Here is an 18,758-nt window from a genome sequence, read left to right on the forward strand (position 1 = left end):
TCTGGGATCTTGATTATTAATCAGTTATCCTCTCTCCCTCTCTGGCATCATCTGCCTCTTTCTGGGAAAAACAAAAACCTACTTCTTCCTGTCTACCTACAACATGGTCAACAACTTCCTCTGAGAACAAAGGCCTTCTTTTGCCCTCTGACCTCTCAAGCTCTGCTAGGCCTTCTGCCTGTCCCTCACCCACACCACTCCTCTTGAGCAAGCTCTGACTCCCTTCCTGTCTTCTTGACCCTCTATGCTGGTTGCAGTCTTGAGCATTTTACTGAAACAGCAGTCTTGAAGGTCATCATTTAACTCCTAAAAACCGAATCCAGTAACCTCAGTACAATTCTTAGCCTTCTTAGCATCTCTGATACATTTAGCACTGCCAACAACCTCCTGATTCTCAAAAGTCTTTCGTCCTCTTGGCTCCTGAGATTCTCCAGTCCCCTGAGTTCCATTCGACTTTTTGGACACCTGTCAGTTTTCTTGTTTTCTCATGCCTTATTCTCTCTATTCCTTAAATAAAGATTTTCCCTAGAGTCCCATTGCTAACCTTCCCTTCTCTCAGTATATTCCCTTTCAGGTCAGTTTCATGGCTCACATACTGCAGGCTAGCAAATTGGTATATCTTGCTTCTCTTTTGAAATGCAGGCCAAATTTCTAGCTACTTCCCAAACAGCTCTGTTTGGTATTTTGCAAGAGCCTCACACTCAACATGTACAAAATGTAGCTTACCACCTTCTCTATAAACTTCCTTTCCTTATCTGGACTTCCCGTTTTATCAGTTTTCTTCCATAGTAAAACAGAATAGAATATAGCAGGATTATTCTGTTTAATGTCCGCAAACAGTTCACAATTGCTTCTAAGATATTTTATTTATTTTTCTTATATTGTCTTCATTACGGGAATATATTGCTTCTTTCTTTCCAGCACTGGAAATGCCAGATAACTTTTCAGATCCAGGAGCCAAGTCCCTATTGTTCCATGACCTCATCACTTCTCTCCTCTGACTCCTACCTCACTTATGATCCATAATCCATTCTTTTCATTTTTATTTTTTTCAGTGTTGAAGATCAAACTCAGGGCCTTTGCATGCTAGGCAAGTGCTGTACTGCCGCACTACACCCCCTGCCTTATACATTCTTTCCATTTAGCATTTAACAAACTCTTACTTGTGACTCATTTATTTTTTTGCATACTATTTTCATTTAATTGTCATTTATTCATATTTTATTTGTTCAATTATATTGTTTTTTTCAAAAGCATTGCTCATAGTTTACCTTTCCTCAATCCTTGTCCCTTGTTCGTATATTAAAAGCATATTTATAGGCTATGTCCTTGTCTTGTCTGTCTGTAAAGGCTGCTATGACAGAATATCATATAACAGGTAACTCATAAATAAAAAAATTATTCTCATAGTTCTAGAAGCTTATGAATTCCAAGACCAAAGTGCTGATGGATTTGGTATCCAGTGGAAACCCGCTTCCTGGTTTGTAGATGGCTATCTTTTTATGTTAACCTTGCATGGCAGAAAGTGTAAGGGAGCTCTCTGGAGTCTCTTTTATAAAGACACTAATCATATTCCTGAATATTTCCCTTATCACCTAGTCACTTCCTAAAGGCCCCCTTCCTAAAACTTTGGAGATAAGAACTTCAACATAGGAATTTTAGGGATATGTAAGCAGTCAGTCCATAGCAATACAGTCATGCAGTGCTTAATGGTGGGAATACATTCTGAGAAATTCATTGTTAGAGGGTTTTGTCCTTATGAGAACATCATAGAGTACAGTTAACACAAAGTAAGGGGTCTGTACCATCACTAAGCCATATAATCTTATGGGACCACCACCCTATAAATACATGGGCCATCATTGACCAAAATGCCATTATGTAGCACCTGACTGTACTAATATGCCCAACACAGTGTTATATAATAGGGAAAGACATATATGACATGTTATAGATCATGGAGGAATTTGCCATCTTACAGAAGAGTCAGAAATAAACCCAGTAGGTACATAAATCTAACAGTGTTGTGTTAGAGGTATGCGCAGTGTGCTTTGGACATACAAGGGGAAAAAATGCCTTATGGGAATTAAAAGTTGTGCCAAAGATGTCACAGGTTTTTCCTTAAAAGAAGGAATAATAGTTAAAAAAGACGAACAATGATGAAAAGGCTTTCCGGGCAAAGCAAAGGTAGTCCAGAAAAAAAAAATAGCAAAAATAGTCCACAAAAAAAAAATAGTTTATTTGCAGAAGACAAAGTATTATCCATGGGAAGTTAGGGGCAATAACAGGAATTTGGAAACATAGGAGTCCTGACAGGCTTTATGTATTGTGCTAAGAGTTTTGACTCTATCCTGGATACAATGGGAAACTATGGGAGGATTATTAAATATAACCTTTTCATTTAAGTCATATATGCAGAAAGTACATAATTCATATGTTTACAGCTCAATAAATTTTCACAAAGCAAACACAGCTGTGTAATCAACACCTACATTAAGAAAAAGAACGCTACCAGAACCACTGGAAAAATCTTAAGCAATGAAAATACATTATCAGATTTGTGTTTCCAAAGAACTTTCTGGTGCACTAAAGAAAGAAACAGTTGGCAGGGAAATCATTTCAATTGTAAATGCAAAATAAATCATAAAGGCCTCAAAGTAGTGGCATTATTAATAGATTGGAAGGGTTTTTATTGGTACATTGTAATAACAAATAATAGCAGAATCCATTATGCCATATTCACACATGCACTTAACATAATTTGATCAATCTCATTCCCCAGTACCTTCCTTTTCCCCCTTCCTCCCTTCCTCTGATCCACCTTTTCTACTCTACTGATCTCTCTCCTATTATTATTATTATTTTTATTAGTGCATTATAATTATATATATATATATATACATTGTGATATATTCATACATGGTCATAGCATAATTTGGTAGATTTCTAACACAAGTACTCCCTATGCCCTCCCCTCCTTCCTGTCTTGCTCACTCTCACTCTTCCCCGCATCCCCTTCCTCTATGCTATTGTTTTCCCTTCTATTATTTTCTATTATTGTGAGATTCCCCCCACAACCTTTATTTTTTCTGAAGAGAAAGAGAGAGAGAGAGAGAGAGAGAGAGAGAGAGAGAAAGAAGATATTTGACTCTTGTCTTTCTAAGTGTGGCTTATTTCACTTAGCAAGATATTCTCCATTTCCATCCATTTACCAGCAAATGACATAATTTCATTCTTTTAAGAAATATTAAGGAGGTGGAATTCACAGACTTCTCAATGGATCAATGCATGAAATGATGAAGAATACTGGGCTAGGGGACCATTCAGAAAGCAGAGTGTGCTCTAATCAAGGAATGTATCTGTCCTGAAACACAGGGAACTGTCAGTGTACCTGGCTAGACTTCAGAATTCCTATATTCTAGTTATTGCTCTGTGTTTCCTGTTTCTCTGCCTTGTGAATGGGAGCATCACTGCAATTTTCTATTTGGGTTGTGAAGTGTAGATAGCTTGGTTTTTTTAATTCACAAATCTCTGGAACAGGATTCATACCCAAGAGTTCGACCAGGGATCCTCATCTACATGTAATCTACATTTAGATGATAATATTTTAAAATTTTGAGCCTGAGTCAGAATGGGATGAGGCCTTTTAGGGAAGAGTGAGCATATTTTACATGCAGAAAGAATGTAAATAACTGTGGCCACAGGGCAGGCTATAGCAACTAGAAAGTACTGCCACATGATTGTGTAATTTCTCTCGTAAGATGGTAGAGTCTTTTTCTCCACTCCTTTAGTCTGGGATGACCTTATAATTTGCTTTGAATAATAAACTGTATCAGCAATGATGTGCAAGTTTTGCAACTTAGATCTGAAGAAGTATTGCAGTTTCCACTCTTGCGTCCTTGGGATGGTGCCATACAAGCTGATACAACCTACTAGAAGGAAAAAAGAACACGGTGAGAAAGTGGCATCAACATTTCAAATAAGGCTATGTGGATGCTATGGTTTGGGTAAGTGTCTACCAAAGGTCCACGTGTTAAAGGCTTAGTCCCCAGCCCACACGGCTCTATTAGGAGTCATTGTGGGAGTACCCTCAAAGGGGATAGTGTGATCCTGGCCCCTTCCTCTTCCTCTCTTTTGCATTCTGACCATGAGGTGAGAGATTGTTTCTGTTCTAGCAAGTTCTGCCATGATGTGCTGCCTCACTGCAATCCCAAAACAACAGAGCTGATCAGTTGTGGACTGGACCCTCCAAAACAATGACCCCAAATAAAACATTTCTCTTTATAAGTAGATTATCTCAAATATTTATTATAGTAACAGAAAATTGACTAACATAGCTGGCCTGTGCATAATTTCAAAAACAAAGTGTAGATCAGTTTCTGAAGACTAAACTCATATAAGAGTTCAATGTGTAAAACCAGAATGTCAATACATTAATTTGCCTATGAAACATAAATATCACATGGACCGATTTTCTTGAGTTGGTATGATTAGTGCATTCCTTCTTCATAGTCAGATCCATTTAGAATGTCATTTATAATCATATTATGTTAGAAATTATAAAATGAGAACAATGAGTGATGTTTACAAAATTGACACTTTTATTCATGTTTAGCAGCATTGAAGAGAGCTTGAAGCTACCACCCCTACAATTATATAATCTTGGCATATTATGCACAAAGTAATGGGCCTATTGGTATGAAAAATATAATTTACTGAATGCCTCCCAAGTGACATGTATTCTTTTTGTCACTGAGTCTCCAGCATTGAAAATAGCAGACAGGAAGCTCTGCCCACACGGAGCTTACCCTCTGGGTCTTTGGCAAATCCCTCTCATTCGTGCTCATGCTCTTGTGCTCTCTGTCTCTCTCCCTCTCTAGCTCTGTCTCTCTCTCTTTCTAAGTTTGTAGTACTGGGAATTGAACTCAGGGCCTCGAGTACATTAGGGAAGCGCTTTACCACTGAGCTACACCCACTATTCACCCCCTCCCAAAAGGAGGCTCCTACTCAAAGCCTTTCTCCCTTAAAGTGATTTACAGTGGTCCTGTTCTTACCCACTTTTCATAGCATCTCTTTTGAGTTAACTATTTCTGCATTGGTTCCCACGATTAGGGGAAGCATTTATTCATCTGACCATACTCCCTTACTACTTCTGTCTGGCATATTGCCCACCAAATGATATCACAGGGGATAATAAGAAAAAGACAAATAGAAAACAGAGGAGGTAGTAATGTGAAGTTCAGAGGTATTCTTCCCTAGATGCAAATTGGGTTTTTATTTTTTATTCTTATCAATGCATCTTAATTGTACAGATTCCTGAGTTTCACTGTGATATTTCCATATGTGTATATACTATGCTTTGACCATGTCCAACTTCTCTTCTACACTGTCTTGTCCTCCCCTTTCTCTCCTCTCCTTCTTTCCCCTTCTTTACCCCTAGTAGTTCTACTCTTCTACTTTCAGGTCAGTATTATTATTATTGTTATTATTATTATTATTGCAAATCAGTTTTTAAAATGTTGATTTCTATGAATTTAAATAGGTAAACATATACTTTTACTATTCCTTTTAATTGTTTATCTTGTCTTTAAGTATTAAATTTCTAAAAAGACAAATAATTCTTGACCTCAGCTGTTCTCTTTTTTATCACCATTCTAATTTTAGAACATTTCTTGCTTTTCCTTGTAAATATTTAACTTTTGCTGTGCCTAATCTCTGGAATAAAGTACTCAGTGCTGGCCTGTTCTGGAACATCTCATGTTGATGGACTGCCTACTTATCACTCTTCTTAAGGGATCTGCATGGTACTCTCTTTCCCACCCCACAAGTATTAATGGCTCGTAAGCGTGTCTTTCTAGTTCTTACCTCTTCTCATTCCATGACTCTCCTTAAATGACAATCTACTTCTATGGCTTCGCCAATGTGTTAGTCTACATTCCCTGAGAAGCAGAAGCCAGGACAAGACTGTATGTTCAAGAAATTTATGTAGAGAAATGCCTATGAGAGAAAATGGGAAAGAAGCTTGCAAAGGCTGGGAGGCCCAACAGGTTGCAGTGCTATTCTGACCCCAAGTGGAGGAGAAAAGGAAGGATTAACTGTGGTGATGTTCTAAGGATTGTTCACCAAGGTTCCCAGAGAGTTCTTATGCCAAAGTCTCTTACCATAGAAGTTCCCCGTCTCTCAGCAATGGACCTTCTCTAGCATACCTTCTACACCAACGCATTGTCTGGGGGTAACCCTTGGGAAGGTTGGCCCCATTTGTAAGCAAGGAAAGGATTGCAAAGTACAGCAGCTGAGGCTGTAGGTTACTTATACTCCCAGTAATCATTGATCTGAGAAGATTTTACAGGCCTACCAGAAGCCACTGCCTGATGATCCCAAAGCCCAAGCTTACAGCCCTAGCTTCTGTCTGAAAATTAGATCATTATTTTGATTGCCACCAGCTATTACAGCAGATACCATGCAGGCATTCCATTAGTATATATGATGTGATTATTGAGTTTCTATTATACACCAACATTGTACTATTGTGAAGAAGTTTATAGACTGAACAAGGAGAGAAACATAAATAAACAATTACAAGTCATTTGTTCATTCAACAAGTACTAGTTGTGTATGTATTAGACACCAAGCCCTGAGACAGTGCTGGAGAAATAACAGTAAATAAACAGGATAATGTCCTCTAGTTGGATAAATAATGCCAGGTGGGTAAGTCAAATAAATAACCTCATAATTATCATACAATAGAATGAGATAGAAACGATGATCTACATTTTTAAAATATAAATAGGAGTTTTCCAAGTGACCAATGGGAAGGACAATTTCTCTAGGTTCTCAGAATGGTAGACGCGTTGGCAGGTGACAGCATGCTGGGGGAGGAACTACATGGGCTTAGTTGTAGCAACTGGCTATTTCAATAATTTAATTAGAAATAACAAAAACTGGAGTTTGCTGTTGGTCAAATAAGTGAAAGTCTGTGAAAGGAGAAAAGCAGTACAGGAACGACATGTAAGAGATACAATTGTGAGGATTTACTGACAGATTGGATTTGGGGTGGTCTAAAAGGAGCATCTTCCCCATCTCAACATGTCCAACACCTGTCTCACTTCCTGTATTTTATTTCTCCTTAACTATCACCACTCCTACATTCTCTAATCAGATACCTCAGTGAGACCCTACCTCCGAGCTCAGAATGCATATGATAAGTACATATTGAGTAAATTGATAACTGAGTTAAAAACTTGCGTTGACATCATTGCCTGTGTCAACAGAGTTCTCAACTCAACCACAAAATCCATTCTGGCTAGTTCTAACAGAAAAGGGACTTATTAAAGGGTATTCACTAGCTCACAGAAAATGGGAGAGCCAGAGAAACAGGCTGGAGGTTAGCTTTGAGGAATAATCGCAAACACCAAACCACAGAACTGTGTGACTAGGGAGCTGCCGTTACCATCCCGGGCGCTAAGAATCAAATGCTAGGAACCGGATGAAATGACCAGCACCACGGCCACTTCCACAGCAGGCATTAGTCTTGCCACCACTATCAAAACTGGACATCCTCGCTTACCACCCACTATGGCAGCCACTGACATACCACATGGAGCCTATGTCTGATTTGGTGAAGCCTGGGTCTCTTGCCCAAGTCTCAGCAACAGGAGAAAGTGAGAGCTTTGAGTTTCAGCTTCAACATTAGTGGGACTTTCAATGGGGAAATTCCGTAAATATGGAAAGTATTCAGACTATGATAGTCAGCCATGCAGATAATGTCTATAACTTCAATCATCTTGTCATTTGAGCTAACACTTGATGTAAATACCTGTTTCAAAGAGACCAGGCAGACAGTCCAAAATTAAAAAGGGAGGGTCCTTATCTTAAAACACACACTTCAGAAGGTAAGACTCCTTTTAAAAACTGTGACACTTCTCCCTGCTGCAAACAAAGTATTCTCACAAGTTTTGATTTCCACTAATATGTAGCATTGTTTCAAATGAATGGTTAGGCCCACATTCCACAAAAGGCTTGCTCTCTCTCCAACCTTACTAAGTTGGCTGACAATTTCTTCCATTTAGTGGTTTCCATTATTTACCTTGGATTGAATGATAGTCTGTTTTCCTCTTCCTCCTCCAAATTGAACATTTTGGGAGTGCTGTGTATCATTCTGTCAGCTACCACTGCTAGTTCTTGAATAAAATTTGCTCAAATGTTTTATAGTCTAATCCAGTGCTTCTAGCAGCACTTTCTTAGGATGATAGAAATGTTCTATATTTGTTGTGTCTGATCAGAAGCTGCTAGCTACAGGAAACTATGAAACCCTTAAAGTGTGGCTAGTGCCACTGTAGGAATGAATTTTTCATTTTATTTAATTTTAATTATAATAGCCTAAATTGAAATTTAAATAGTCACATATGGCTAGTGACTTGAATTAGACAGTACAGGTTATGTTCAAAAAATAATCCCAGGCTCTTTAACCTCCAATATTCTTCTCTCTCTCTCTCTCTTTATTCAAAATATTACTGTCCCCTAACATCTGGATTGGGTCATTTCCTGTTTTTGTTTTGTTTTTTTCTAAAGTCCATTGACAGTCCTTGACAAAGACCTGCATGGCTGTCTCTTTTTTGTTGTTGTTGAAAAACATCCAACAATATAAAGTCAGGATGACCTAGATAACTGACTCTGGGTAACCACCCTGCTCTACCCTAGAAAAGGATGTGGTGTTTAACATTGAAGTGCGATTATACAAGAAAATTGTGGGAGATGATATGTATGTAACCATATTAACAGTACAAGGGTAGAGAATTCACACTGATTGCACATGAGTCTTTAAAGTTTAGTTGCAGAAAAAAATGGCCACAATACTATTTAAGCAAATACATATCACAAGTATTGTAGGACTGACCACATGATGTTAAATGAGAATAAGTGCATAATAAAGATACTAACCAAATCACAATTTATGATTTTCAAAAAGAACTGGTGATTGAAGACCACACCAATCCTGTGAACATGACAATCCATCTGTAAAACAACTGCCCCGAATTCACATGTCTACAGCAGTCTGCTACTTTGCCAATGTGTGGCAGCCTGACTTCTTGGCAGAACACAGATTCAATTTTAGTTTATAAACACAAAATTTAAGAGGACAGTTAAATCAAATATAAATTTACTGTCCAAATAAATTGTACATCACTTTCCTGGGTGGGAGGAAGAAAAACTATGTATTGACTTAGATCTACAGCTCAAACAAAGGACCCTTACACTTCGAGAATCCCTCTATTGGGAGAAATAGTTGAGTTTGGACTCTGCTGCTACATTCTTCCCATTTGGGTAATGGTTTAGAGACTCTAAATAGGTTAATAAGCAGAATAGATATGCAAAAATCAGATATATATGGAACGAACTTAGATGCCCTTCAATAGATGAATGGATTTAAAAAATGTGGCATATATACACAATGGAATATTACTCAGCAATAAATGAGAATAAAATCATGGCATTTGCAGGTAAATGGATGGAGTTAGAGAAGATAATGCTAATTGAAGTTAGCCAATCCCAAATAACCAAATGCTGAATGTTTTCTTTGATATAAGGAGGCTGATTCATAGTGGGATAGGGAGAAGGAGCATGGGAGAAATAGATGAACTCTAGATAGGGCAGAGAAGTTGGAAGGGAAGGGAAGGGGCATGGGGTTAGAAATGATGGTGGAACGTGATGATCATTATTATCCAAAGTACATGTATAAAGACACAAATTGGTGTGAATATATTTTGTATACAACCAGAGATATGAAAAATTGGGCTCTATATGTATAATAAGAATTGTAATGCATTCTGTTACCATATATAAATAAAAAGATAAAAATAAAGCAGAAAAATAAAATATATTGATCTAAATTCTAAAAAAATGCACTGATGTCTACATTGAGATGAGCTTCCTCATCCTTATAAAATATAATCTTCTACATCATGGAAGCCTTCTTTTTATTAAATGTTTTTATTAGTGCATTATACTTATACAATATAGTGGGCTTCATTTTGACATATTAATATTCATGTAATATTATTTGCTCCATTTCAATCTCTAGTACTTCCTTATTCCCTTCCTATCTCTTTCTTCCTTCCTCTATGGCATTCCTTCTATTTATTTATTGTTTTTAAATTGGTGTTTTATAGATATGCATAAAGATGAAATTCATTATAATATATTCCTATATATACATAGCATAATTTGGTCAGTTTTATTTCACAATTCCACCTTTTCCTGTCCCTCCTCCCTCCCCTCTAACTTATTCCTCTATTCTACTGCTCTCCCTTCTATTTTCATGGAAGCACCCCTTTCTCCCTCTTATTTTGCTGTAGCTTCCACTTTTGAAACACTGGACCCCCAATGTTCTCCAGTTCCATCTACTTACCAGAAAATGCCATAATTTATTTCTTCTTTATGGCTGAACAAAACTCCATTCTGTTGGATGGACACCTAGGCTGGTTCCATAACTTGGCATTGCCCAATCAATACATGGGCAAAAGAACTAAACAGACATGTCTCAAAAGAAGAAATACAAATGCTCAACAATATATGAAAAAAAAATGTTCAACATTTCTAGCAATCAGGGAAATGTAAATCAAAACTACCCTGAGATTTTATCTCACTCCAATTAGAAGGGCAACCATAAAGAATATAAATAATAATAAATGCTAGTGAGGATGTGAGGGAAAAGGTACATGAATACATTGTTGGTGGGACTGCAAATTGGTACAACAACTTTGGAGATCAGTATGGAGACGACTAGAAATGGACCCACCATATAACGCAGTTCTCCCACTCCCTGTATTTATCTAAAATATCTAAAATCAGCATACTGTAGTGATATAGGTACATCAATGTTTATAGCAGTGTAAGTCACATAGCCAAGTCATGAAATCTTTCTTGATCACTACACATGATATCAGGGAGGAAGCAAAGTAGAGGAAACAGGATAAAGGAGGGTGGTCAGCAAGAACGTCACACAGTGCGCAAGAGAAAGACATTTAAGCAGCGTAGCCCTCTCCAAATACACTTAAGCCTAGCTCTGTTTGTGATAGTCTTTAAGAGAATCAGATCTTCCAGTCAGAAAATCATTTACTTATTAATTCATTCAACAATATGCCTCAGGGCCTTCCTTAGCAGCCTCATCAAAAATATATGAATACAGGGCTGGGATTATAGCTCAGTGGGAGAGCACCTGCCTCGCCCGTGTGAGACACTGGGTTTGATCCTCAGCACCACATAAATAAAATAAAATAAAATAAAAGTATTGTTTACATCTACAACTAAAACTATTTAAATATATATGAACACAGACAAGCATAACCACTGCTCTTACCTTCCAGGGATTGCAAGCTACTCAGCAAAACCCTTTCAATAGGACTCTTCTGAGACAAAAGTGACAAAATCAAGTTTATCTTAGCATTGGGTGATACTCTCATTTTTAAAGTGGTTCCAGATGTTCTAATTCATCAAACTATTTTTGTATTATTAGAGTGCTGAGAAGAAACAAAATAACTAAAGAATAACTTATCCACAGCAATAATAAATATGATAATGAACTGGACAAAATTGTACTTCTATAATGAAAATTAAATATGTAGAAGTTATTCCTAAATATCTAGAAAATTAAGAAGTCAGGTGGAAAACAAGCATCAGATTCTCTTTCTCTCTTTTGTTTATGGTTTGGAGGAGACCCAGAGTAATAACATCCAATGCATCAAGAATATTTTTCTAGAGATAGTCTCTAGAAAAAAAAAATCATTAAACTAGTTTTAATATTTCTGTGTGGAAAAAATAGTGTCCTACATGAAACATGAATGAAAGATTTGTTAAATCTTTCTGACTCTTGCTTCCTCCAGTCTATTCAATAGTGTGAACTATTAGTGGACCTTTTTACAGAGTAGTTCCTTTTCTACCTGGAGGTAGAGAACAGTAAACAAATAATGTTAATGTGTAAATTATCCTTGAGAAAATCTTTAGAATGTTTTCTGCACAACATTTGTGATACATCCCAAAATATAAAACTATGGACAGCCATCTGTGCAGAAGGACCACTTCTGAAATACATACACATTAAATATATAACTCCAACCTTGGAAGCAGACACAGACCAATCTTCCATATATATTGATGTTCTCCAGCAGTAATCTCCACAATAAGGTGCATAAGAGGGGGGATACAAGATAATTTATTAGAATCCAAGAAGAAAATATTAGAACAACTACTTGCACACATATAAAAACTGAGACACAGATTAAGGCTATAGTATTTTCCCCCATCCCTCACATGGCCCACATGTTAGATGGTCACATGTGTATATAACCTAAGAGATCTCCACAGGAAATAAGGGTTCCATGACAGTAGGGCACTGATACCAACTTCACTCAATCTCTTTTTTGTACTGGGAATTGAACTCAGGGGCACTCAACCATTGAGCCACATCCCCAGCCCTATTTTGTGTCTTACTTAGAGACAGGGTCTCACTGAGTTGCTTAGCATTTTGCTTTTGCTGAGGCTGGCTTTGAACTCACAATCCTTCTGTCTCAGCCTCCTGAGCCGCTGGGATTACAGGTGTGTGACAACACACCCAGCTTGCTCAATCTTTGTTTCTGGAATACTGCAATGAATTGTAATTTACATGACCTGGGAAGTAAGTGTAAAGGTTATTTTTTCTTCATCAGTAAAATTCCAGGAACTGGGTCTAGTTGTCAAAAGTGAAGGAGGTAAAGTCAAAATGGCTGGAGCCAAAACTTAAACAACTTTTGAACAAATTTCTTGCTACGTATTTAACATCTCCCTGCCTCAGTTATCTCATCTGTAAAACGAAAATGAAGCCAAATGCAGAATGGTGTTATGAGATTAAATGAATTAACATCTATAAAGTGCTTAACCCAGTGCCTGGCAAAAAGTAAGAAGCATATAAACCTGTTAAATAAAATATGTATTCATGAGGAGTATCTGAAATTATTTTGTACTGTGGAGAGTTTCACTGGTTATCTAGTGGCAAAATATTTCAAACTCTTGTCAAATTAAACATGAATTATATAGTTTTTGTCTACAAAAAAGACATGTGCTCCAAATTCACTGATCTTTTCTGTGATGCAAAATGGCTGCTAAAACTGAGCATCCTAGCAAACATAAAAAAGAAAAAGGAAATTTGCTGGCACTTCCTTTGATAACAAGTTCTGTCAGAAGTAAACCTCCTACAGTTATTAATGAACACACACACACACACACACACACACACACACACTAACATGTCCCCTCAAGGTAAAGGTGATACTTCAATAATGAGTTTACAAAAAACAACCTGCTTCTTTTTTTGAGTGCTGTGCGAGCAGTATACTGAAAAAGAGTGTTTAGAAATGTTTATATCACTATGTGATTATGTGTGAAAATTTTATCACCCATTAACATTTTTAATTCTACATGCAAAAAACTTGGCAATGAAAGTTTCTAATTTTTTTAATACAAAACGTTGCATTAGAGTTTGGAACTGTTAGAAAATTTTTAAATGCAACAGTATTCCATTTTCACTTCATATATTTAAAAAAAATTTAAGTAATGTTTATTTTATTTTTGTTGTATTCTTTTGTAGATTTTTATTTTATGGTGTATGCCCAAGCTTTATAAGTCTAGAAGCAACATGTATAAAGGTATCTAAGAAATACAGTGGTTGAGCACTTATATAGCATGCACAAGGCCCTGGGTTTAATCCCTAGTATCACCAAAATAAATTAACTAGGGATATATGATGAAAATATTTTTACTGATATGGGTGCATGCTTTTGTTAAAAAAAGACCATCATCCTACTCTTAGGAAATAGTAATATTGAGTGCCTTCTATGTTCCAGGAGTTTATCATACAAGATCTGACCTAATAATAACAGTAATTCTATTGATATGATATAATAATATTATTCCTAGTTCCCCAAATAGGAAGCTGAAGTTAAAAGAAGTTAGATTATTTCCCCAGAACCACAGAGCTAAAAAGGTTTGAATAAGAACTGTCTAGGTACAAAGGCATAATCCTGACTGTGCTGAATTGCCACTTTCCTAAATTCAGGACAGAGGGATTGTGGTGATATGTCACTGTAAAACTACTCCAGCAGATAATGGCAAAACATTCAGATTGGTTAATTTATGGAAAAGATGTTTAATTGTATTTTGAACACATATGCACAGTCTTCAACAACCAAAGAGTTTGTGCTTTAAACTTGAACATCACTTCTTAGAAACATAGATTTCATTTTCCTCTGGCACTAGGATTAAAGATAATCATATCTGAATCTCAGGATAATATGAAATCCTATATTTCTTATATCTGAATTATTAGACATTCACAATGAAAAACAGTAAAAAAAAGAACAAACTTCTACAATGTCAATGCATAGAGAGAGTCAGAATATTGGTGCTTAAGAAAACACATGATCTACAGGACTGTAAAAATATATAGGGTAATTCTCTGAGTTTTCAGTGAAATAGCATCTAACTTTCATGAAATTTTTGAAGTTAATGGAATTTGTTCTTCACAATGCCCAATTTAACTTCCAAGTATATAAACTTAGTTTTCTTCATAAGGTATAAAATCAGTGTTCTCTCATTTTTTTATCAGAATTGATTAAGGCTGGTTATTGAGCAATATGAAAAACTGAGGAAGTGGGCTGAGAAAGAGAATGTTTGAGAGTTTGATTTTTAATTTGCCTGATGAATTAGCAAAAGTTAGAACAAAAAGAAGAGCGTGAGATTAACAATGGCATGTCTGTTCTTGTGAAACAAAAACACTGCCTTCAGTAAAACTGGTTGACACATGGGATGAAGGAAGGAGACAAGAACATGACATTACTTATTCAAACCCATTCATTGTGGTTCTACCAGGTGCCCACTGCTCCTGTGTACTGTAATCTTGTTTAGAGTGTTTGGATGACGTAGTGACCCCTTATCCCCAGGTCTTTAGAAGCCCATTTGGTCCAGGGTGATTTGGTTGCTGGATGGTGGTGTTGGGGGTGGATGGGAGAAAGGTGACCCATGGATGGATGATAGGTATGTCTGATACCAGAGCAGCCTCGAGATGGCTTTCAGAGCAGTGAATGACCAATGCTCAAATTATGAGTCCAGAGTTTTAAATTCAGGAAGCACTTAAGATGCAGCATTGTTATTTTTGGCAAGAAATTAAATGAACAATTGCCAGTAAGAGAAAGTCTTGACTAACTGTCCCTTGAAATTCTGCGAGTTTTCTCTAGCTCCAGAGAAGAATATTAGAACTGGAATGGTTTTTGGAGACCAGATCATTTTCCTCAACTTTTGGAGAAACATTTGATTTATTTTTCATGTCAGCTTCCCCAGATGGCTGAACTAAGAAATATACTACCTATCTCCTTCCTTTTTACAATATACTTTTAAATTTATTGTAATATGACTTCTTTGTCCTCACCCTCACTAACCTTAAGATACAGTCTAAATTGGTATTATCCCCTTCCTTCTTGAAACTCTCTTCTCCCTCTTAACTCTTCTCTCCCCTACTTTTAAAATTGCTGTTTATGTCTTCCTCCTTCTGACTTTATACTTGCAACACGTCTAAATTTAAACATTCTTCACTCAGTTCTTTTTTTCCTTTAAACTTCCATAGGATGTCATCCACACAACTTCAGTAATTACACCACTGAGTCACTCCCTAATGTGTATTTCTATATCTCTCCCATTGATATCTCATGACCCCTAAAACATCAGGAATCTTAATCAACACCCAATAGTAAATCAACTTGATAAATCCAGTAGATTCTATTTCCTCAATGATTTTCCCACCCAATCTCTTTATCTAGTTCTCCTGTTAGGTCAGCGATTTTGGCAATTATTATTTTAATCCAGGGCTGCTGGTTAACAACCGAAATACTCTCCTTGCTTTCAATTTTCCTCTGTAGAATATTTTTGCTCAAGTAGGCTTCTGCAAGCTTTTTCTAAGCATATAAAATCTTGGTTTAAATACATACATATAGAATGTAGAAGAAAGTTAGTTTCAATTCTCTATTGTGGTCTTCTGTCCACAATAGAGACATAGCCTAAGACTTCAATGGGCCAGTAGGGACTCTGAAGCCTCACTCCTTGGGTTTGAAACCTACTTGAAACTGGTTAGTATCTTTGATAGGTAAAATTATAACATTGCCCAAAGAGTCCTGGCACTTTGGTACAAACACACTTTTCCCATTGATATTTAAGTGAATAATCACATGGTAATCTAGGGTATTGCTGTGCAGGAACTTTTGTAGATGCATTTGAGGTCCCAAATCTGTCAACCTTAAGACAGTGAGATCATCCAGATAAGTCTGATGTATCAATGAACCCTTTAAAAGATGAGCGTCTTCTCTGACTGCAATAGAAGGGCAAGCCTCAGATTGAAAGTGTGATAAGACTTTGACTCGCTAGGGTTGCCTTGAGAATGGAGGCCACATGGCAAGGAGTGTGGGTGGGCAGCTTCCAGGAACCAGAGTGACTCCCAGTAGAAATCCAGCAGGGAGCAGGGATCTCAGACTTATAGCTCCAAGGCACTGAATTCCTTCAATACCAAGAATGTGTTTGAAAGCTGTTTTTTTCTAGAGCCCCAGGTATGAGTGCAGCCTTCCTAACATGGGGCTTTCACTCTTCTTGGGGCGGGGGTAACCAGGGATTGAACTCAGGGGCATTCGACCACTGAGTCACATCCCTACCCCTATTTTGTATTTTATTTAGAAACAGGGTCTCACTGAGTTGCTTAGCGTATCGCTTTTGCTGAGGCTGGCTTTGAACTCACAATCCTCCTGTCTCAGCCTCCCAAGCAGCTGGAATTACAGGTTTGGGCCACTGTACCTGGCTGGGGGTTTCAGTCTTATGATACCCTAAGAATCCAGCCATACTGGGCTGGACTCCTGACCCACAGAACTTTGAGCTAATAAATGGCTGCTGTTTTAAGCTGCTAAATGTGTGGCAATTTGCTAGACAGATATAGATAACAAACACGGTCTTCATTCCATGGCAGCTAACTTCCCTGAGTGAAGAATTCAAGAGGTAGTAAAAGGTGACCATAAAGATTTTTTTTTGTAGAAAAACAATACCACGTTCAATCTGTTAGAAGCCACCAAGTCTCTAAATCCAGCCCACATGTCCTGGGAGAGAAATTAGGATCACCTCTTAAAGGAAAAAGTATCAAAGAATTTGTGGACTTATTAAGAAAATCATTATAATAGTAATAGTTAATGTTTTCCTATTTTTACTATTGCCAGTTAATACCTTATTTAAACCATGTAACAACCCTCTGAAGTAGGTAGAATTTTTGCACACATTTTATAGATAAGGACACTGAAATTCAGAGAAGGTAAATAATTTGCCCAAGTTCATGACTAGTGGCTAACTTTGAAATGCCAATCCTAAAATATTTACTCTGAAGCCTGAGCTCCTAGCAACTGTGTTAATTTTAGCAATGCACTGAAAAATATGCTTCATAACAAAATCTGTGGGAAAAATAATAAAATACTGGGTAAATTCATAGTTAGTTCAGATCTAGAGATCCCTGATTAATGAATATTTCAAAGTCTACCTGGAAGGAAAATTCTAGTGTTTGGTTAAAATTCTGTCATCTATGATTTTCTCTAAAACAGTCTACTAATGCTTTGAATATCAACACTAAAGGCATGCGTACCAAATTACTGAGTGGAAAGAAGGTAAAAGAGAAGCTAATATAACAGACGACAAAATCAAGATCTTAAAGGTTCTCAAAGGTTCTCATAGTAAGGTAAATTTAACTAAATTATATTTTATATGGTAAATTTAGAAGTTCAATCCTTGAGGACTAAATTTAAAAGTAATGACTTAATATTTGCACTTATACAAAACAATTCAGGCAAGCATTAGTTAACTCTAAGCTTCATATTTGTTGAGGGTTATGCCTGCCAAACCTTGAATAGAAGACATGACCATATTACAAGCAGAAGTAATGCTACCCAATCCAAATCTAGAGAAACAAAACTCAGTACTGGGTTGACCCACTGAAATAGGAATGCAGGAAATTAGAGAACAGATTAACCAGAATGGCAGGAGTCTTAGAAAGCATGAAAATAAAAAACAACTTAAGGTGTACTGTACATGTCTATAATCTCAGCTACTCAGAAGGCTGAGGCTGGAGGATCACAAGTTTGAGAGTAGCTGGGGCAAGAGAGGGAAACCCCATCTTAAAAAAATAAAATAAAATAAAGACCCAAGAGTATCTCACTTGAAAAAGGAGAAAAGGAGGCTATATTTCCATATTTCCTGACTAAAATGTTTTCATTTAATCTTATGTAGTTTTCAAAAGCAGAACTAAAATAAAAGGACAGAAATTGTGGGGTGGCAGATTTTTGATCAATGAAAGAACTCTCACAATGTCAGTCATATACCGGCAATCCAGGCTTTCTTAGAAAATGGTGACTTCTAGGTCACTAGAGGAATTCCAAAAGCAGCTGAATGGCCATTTAGCAGACACAGTAGGGAAGATCCATTTTTGTAGATGGAGACTTGGAATAAATTACTTCTAAATCATCTTCAAACTCTGAATGTCTTCAACTCTATCCTACAATACAAACTCCTAAATCTTCAGCCATTACTTCCACTGTTTGCCTACTAAACTATGCCAGTCAGCCAAGCAAGGATACTTGGTATTCTCTATACCCTTCATTTCTTCGTTCTGTATCTTTTCTCATCTTCTTGCTTTCATTCAGACTGAGCTT

At 36.9% G+C, this 18,758-nt stretch overlaps 1 long non-coding RNA gene across 1 annotated transcript in view; it reads right to left on the reverse strand.

Annotated features, from left to right (window-relative positions):
* Positions 1 to 2,217: 2,217 nt before the first annotated feature.
* LOC125615263 overlaps positions 2,218 to 18,758 on the reverse strand; it is a 30,942-nt gene continuing 14,401 nt past the window's right edge. Inside the window, exon 3 of the long non-coding RNA XR_007345837.1 lies at positions 2,218 to 3,932. This is a non-coding gene — a long non-coding RNA (uncharacterized LOC125615263). The remainder of the gene's footprint in view (positions 3,933 to 18,758) is intronic.

This window comes from Marmota marmota, unplaced genomic scaffold, assembly GCF_001458135.2.
Source record: "Marmota marmota marmota unplaced genomic scaffold, marMar, whole genome shotgun sequence".
Taxonomy (NCBI): Eukaryota; Metazoa; Chordata; class Mammalia; order Rodentia; family Sciuridae; genus Marmota; species Marmota marmota.